Raw genomic sequence first — 6136 nt, 5'->3', positions numbered from 1 at the left:
AGCCTAACTTCAAAGGCATTACACAAATTGTTCTATGATATTTTTTCTAGGAACTGTTTGTTATGTTGTCCGCTGAAGGTTTTAGGAAAGGGACACAGATTCTCTATTGCACTAATCTCTCAATAGAAGTTTTACCTAGGTCATCTGTCATCACAATTCTTTTAAGGAAGATGCGCCCAAATAACCGGTGAACAATAACATTTAAAGAAGTTTCAGAGAGCGAGAAGAGGATTGTGATAGAAGTTGCTCTAGGTAAAACTTCTTTAAATGTCTTAGTCAATCATGACTTCATAATGAGGAGTCTCTTGGACAACAATAACATATGGACAACAAATGTCTTAGCCAATTGTGATGGTCATGATTTCTCAAGGCGTGTCGCCTAAATAACCGGTAAACAATAACATTGCCAAAATAACCGCCTTAGACAATAAATCGTTTACAAGAATGGCTGAGACATGCAACATGCAACCATAGGAAACACGCCTTAGGCAATCATGACTATGACATCTGCCCCCACACAATTTATTGGATGAGGCTGAATTTAGGTCTCTCAATACGCTTCTAGCTGATCTCATAATGAGGAGTCTCTTCCAACCTACTAGGTGCTATTGAAAACCACTTCTCGGTTTGTTGAGTCTTCATGTCTTCTCTGTTCCTGTCTTTCCTACTTTCTTCGCTTGAAACTTTTTCTTATTTGTATGACGTCATACCACCTTCTTCTACTTGATGTCTTCTTGGTCGAAATAATAACGTTTCAAGTTTCTAACGTGGACAACAAGGTTAGTCCGCATCCATAAGAGCAATTGGATTCTATATGATGTCTTCATAATCTTATGGATAACTTTAACTAGTTCATAATATTTTCACACCAGTCTTTGGTTTTTGTTGCTTTGAACTCGAAGTTGATCTGACCTTAATTTATATGAACTCTTTATTTTTCTTGAAATTATTGTGGTTGGCGCTTCCAACTGACCCTTCTCTTCATCCGTCTAGATGGTATTTATGTGTGAACATGTGTTGCTTCAGTGGTTTATTTTTTTTCTCTCTTATTCAGTATCTGACCTTGTTTTTGTCTCTCCTGGTGGGGATAAATCCATTATCTGACCTTGTTTTGCGTCGTGGTGTTTATGTAGTGGCAACAAGGTTTCTATTGAGGTTGGCTCACTCGAGCTCCCCTTTTCAATTACAACAATAGCAGCAAGCATAGATTCATCATGGCTATAATTCTTTCTCAACTGTAGTATCGACATCTTTTTCAACTCTCTTTGTTGATGGATGTTTTTTTGAATGATCGTCGGGTTAGACTCTGTTACTACTAGACATTTTGCTAGGGGCATGTAAATGACTTTGTGTTTCAGCAGGACGTTCATTCCTGACACGACGTCGAAGTCATCCATTTCAACTATCACTAAACAATTTGCCTAGTCCAAGGCTCCAGCTTGATTAAAGTGTTGGATTTGTATAGCAACCCTAGAGAGGGGGTGAATAGGGTTTTAACCATAAAAGTGTCTAAACTTGATTAATTTTTCTAATGATGAAACTTTTTTTTACAAATAAGTAGAAGATGATAATTACAAGAACAAAACAATTCAAGTCAAAACAATAATCAAGTAGAACATGCAATAAATCACAATAATAGTTTTGAAATTAAATAGAAAAGAATTAGAGAAAATGACACCGTCGTTTTAGAGTTGTTCGGTCAAACTCAACCTACTCCACTCTCCAAGCGCCTCTTGGGAATTTGAATAAAGAACTTTCTCGACTCTTTCCACGGATCAGAGTCAAACCGCTACACCGCGGCGAAAATTCAGTCAATTCCTTGAGAGCTGCTCCTTCCCTTCCTTGGTAAAGCAGCTTCGATTCCCTCTTTTTACGAGTTCAAGAGCAAACTCAATTCTTTCCACGACGCAGGATCAAACCGATACAAATATTTGAGTTTGAAAGTAACACACCACAACTCTCTGAAAGAGTAGATTTACAATTTGGAACACTCACAACTATTTTCTAACAATACAATAATAATCCCTCTCAACAATAAGATGAAGAGAAATAAACTTGTAAGCTTGGAGAGAGCAACAAACAATGGAGACTTTGAACAAATGAGGATTGGAGAATTTATGGAAGTTATGTGTTTAAAATGTGGGGAAGTTGATGAGTTTATATAGAGAAGAAAAGTGGAAAAATGGAGGAATTAATATTGACCATTGGATTGTGTTGGAATAATGGAAGGTGGAGATTAAAAATAAATAAATAAGAAAATTTTCCAAATTCATTTATTTAAAATTTTTAATATAATAATAATAAAAACTATGTGAGTAACTACCAAAATTTTAAAATATAGTAATTTAATAACATAATATAGTAATAGTAAAAATTGATGTAACGGTTAGATTCAAATTTATATTTTGGAAAAATAATTTTATTTAGAAATATAATAATAAGAAAAACTCCACCATTTGTTACTCTTCCAAAATTATAAATGTCATACTTTGATATATTTTGATTTGTCAATCATTTTAATTTTGCTGCCACATCATCACGTCGGGTATATTGTCTCGACTGTAATTTCTTCGTTTTAGCTCTGATTTGAGTAATTGAAAAGTCGTTTAAGCTCTAAATAATGAAGAATCTGGAGCTCTCAATGTCGGTTTAAGTTCCTCCTATAAAGTCTGAAGTATGAGCAACAATACGAAATAAGAATTGTGAAAGGTTGATCCCCCAATCGAAGGCAATAAGCGTTTAGATTATGGGTCTTTGACTCTAGGATTTCATCCAAATTCCAGAGCAATCCTCCATCATTTCTCTTCAAACTTCTAAATAACGAAGATTCTAGAGCTCTCAATGTTGGTTTAAGCTCCTCCTATAAAGTCTGAAGTAGGAGCAACAATATGGAATACGAATCGAGAAAGGTCGATCCCCCGATCGAATGCAATAACCATTTAGATTATGGGTCTCCTACTCTCAGATTTCTTCCAAATTCGAGAGCAATCCTCCATCATTTCTCTTCAAACTTATTCCTACAGTTTCTCAACAAGATTACCCACAAGTTGTATGAAGGAATAGAGTGCTGAAAGTACCCAGAAGTCATTCCCCCAATTCAATCTACCATTGAAGAACTTCAATCGAAACTTGAAAATCCAATCCGAGGATACATGATGACTCATCGAGCAAGAATGATTCCAATTAGTTTCTGCACATCCAATGAATGCTTCCATAGAAGACCACGAAGAAAAATAACCTCGAGAGCGTGCCGAATTGAAGGAAATAGGTTTCGAAATTAAATTGGGGATAAGAGTCGAATTTCTATCTATGATCTCTTTTCCTTCAAATTAAGGATTCCTCTAGCTTCAGAGGAAGAAATTGAGTAAACTTGATGAATGAATCGAGTGCTGAAACGTTGTAGAACCAGCTACTGACGAGATTGAAAATCTGGCGTTTAGAGTGAGTTGCATACCGAGAACGATTTCTGGAAATTAAGGTCCTACACTTAAAGACGTTCCTCCAATCCAATTTCTTTAGCCTGAAGAAAGGATATGGAAGTGGTTCAATGAAGAAATAGGGCCTTGAAACCCCTAGAATCGGCTACCCAATAAGAAATCATTTGTTTTATCTCTAGCGATAAATCAGATTTTGGATGAACTTTGGAAGCGAATATCTTAGGCTACGATCCACAAGAAGGTATCAAATAAATCCCTAGCCCTTTCTTGTAACATCCATCTTTAAGTTTCACGAAGAAATCGAGGAGAAAAACGCTATAAATGTGGCTGTACAGGCCGAGTTTCAGATGGTGGCGAGGCGAAAAATGCGCATCTTCTACCTGTTCAGAGGAAGAAAACGATGATACGGCCAGTTCAACTGAACTGTCCAAGTCAACTCAAAATTTGATCTTTTCTCTGGTTTTCTCAATTTTAACCCCATTTTAGACCGATTGTCAAGAAAAACATTATGGTTTCATAAACTAGATACAATAAGGAGTATGTGGAAGGAAATTTGAAGTAATTCAGATACTTGAAGCTCAAGAATGGAGGTCCCAAACGTTGACGACGAGGTAAGTAGCCCCCTTGGACTCTTTATTAAGAAATACCTGTAGAATTCATTTGGATTTTCATATGAACCCTAAACCAAGTATGAATTAAGGATATATGAAAGAAAAACCCAAAGAACCGTGAGTTAAGACCCTGAACCGATCAAATAGTTCTAGATTTAAGTAACATCAAAATAACCTACTATATGAGCTCCGCTGCCTATCATATTTTAATACTGAGTATATTATAGCATGTTGAGGTTAGATATGAAATTTGGTGGTCATTGGATAAGGATAAGTAGGTAAACCAAGAAACAATGTAAAATGACTATAATGCCCCTAAGGTAATTTACCTTCGTTTTAATGACCTAGATGACCTTCAAATGCTATGAAACACATCAGTAGATCTTATTTTATGAAATGTTGTATGAATCCTTATCTCGAGAGGTTATAAAAGGTAATGAAGTTTGGGAGTTATTCAAAACCAAGATATGGGAGAAAATGCTCATCATGATCCATATGACTTTACATTGTAGTATATAACTAAAGTGGTATCCATGAAATAATAGCTTCCCCACATGTACCCTTGGTCTCTAGTAGATACTATGTGCACAATATCATGGTGGGCTATTCCTAAGACTAAGAACTTATAAATTTGATGCCTCCTGTCTTAGGTTGTTGTTACCTTATTCTGGGATTTTACATCAAGGTGATTTCTTAAAGGTCCTATCGGGAGTTGAACCCAGGTCATTGGATTCAAAGTCCAAAGTGCTAACCACTACACCATAGAACCCCTTGTAAAATTTTGTTTTGGAATGGTTTTCCTATTTTATGTAGATTCCACAAGAAGAGAGATCCTATCACGAGTCAAACTCAAGTTATTGAATTCAAAGTTCTAGAGCTATTTTATCTAACTCGTTGTAATCTTGAGCACCTTTAGAGTGGTTGCAGAAGTAACCCTTTGTGTTGATTGAAGTTCTTAGAGAACATCAAATTTTATATATTTCTTATAGTTAATTTATATATTGTTGTATATTACAAACAAATTGAAATAATACTTTACATCCCCGTCTTTCTTTCTTCCATGCAAAACTTAACATGAAAACTATATTATTCAATCCCTCCATTATTGCTTCTACTTTGCGTGAAAATGCTTCCACTAAATCATGTTACTAACTAGTTGGTTTGGTTCGGTTCAATTCTTGGGACCACTAGATTGAATTGACCTAGCTCAATTAAACTTATGATAATATAAAAATCATAAGTTTCCTAAATTTAACCGCTAATTTTTTGTGTCTAGCTCAAAGAAACTCGGTGGTCTAGTGGAGGACTTTGGAATAAGGTTTGGAATTGGTAATTATTCTTATTTCTTTTCCTTTAGACACTCGTGGTCAGGAGGAAATCGAACAAAGTGTCTTTCTAAAATAAAAGGGCCCAACTAGATGACCTCAACTGGTGACCTCTTGATCTACAGTCAAATGCTCTACCACTAAGCTATGGACCCATTTTGCATGATTTCAACCTTAGTTACCCCTTCAACAGAGTGTCAATCCAAATGTGTAAAAAGTGTCTGTCCAAAATAGAAGGGCTCAACCAAGTTGAAACGGGTGACCGGTCACATTCTCTACGACTGAGCCATTGACCCATTTTGTAGGATTTTAACCTTAGTTACCTCTTAGACATAGTGTCGGTCCAAAAAGTGTAACAAATTTCTATCCAAGACAGAAGGGCCCAACTAGGTTTGAATTGGTGACCTCTTGATCTGTAGTCAAATGCTCTAAAATTGAGCTATGGACTCATTTTGTATGAATTCAACCTTAGTGACCCCTTCTAAAGATTATCGGTCCAAAAGTGACCCTACCGAAAGTCAGTCTCATCCTACAATGTTGAGTTTATGAAGAGCCGGTTGATAGAGATATGGACAAATTGTGTAAGGGCAGATGTCGCGGTCATGATTGGCCAAGGCGTGTTGTCTGTGGCTTCATGTTAGATGTCTCAGCTATTCTTGTAAATGATTTATGATTTATGATTCATGGTGGCATGCTCATTCCAAACCCCTTTTACTTGCTTTCATCTTAGATATGTCTTTACTATTATTGTTGTGCCAATATG

The 6136-nt window shown here is 36.0% G+C and overlaps 1 non-coding gene across 1 annotated transcript; it reads right to left on the bottom strand.

Annotated features, from left to right (window-relative positions):
• Positions 1–4745: 4745 nt before the first annotated feature.
• On the bottom strand, positions 4746–4817 carry TRNAQ-UUG. Its single transcript has one exon. It is a non-coding gene; the product is annotated as a tRNA-Gln (tRNA).
• Positions 4818–6136: the final 1319 nt, after the last annotated feature.

Source organism: Cucurbita maxima, unplaced genomic scaffold (genome assembly GCF_002738345.1).
Source record: "Cucurbita maxima cultivar Rimu unplaced genomic scaffold, Cmax_1.0 Cma_Scf00151, whole genome shotgun sequence".
Lineage (NCBI taxonomy): Eukaryota > Viridiplantae > Streptophyta > Magnoliopsida > Cucurbitales > Cucurbitaceae > Cucurbita > Cucurbita maxima.
Note: the sequence above shows the minus strand (reverse complement) of the source record. Positions and strands in the feature narration are given on the sequence as shown.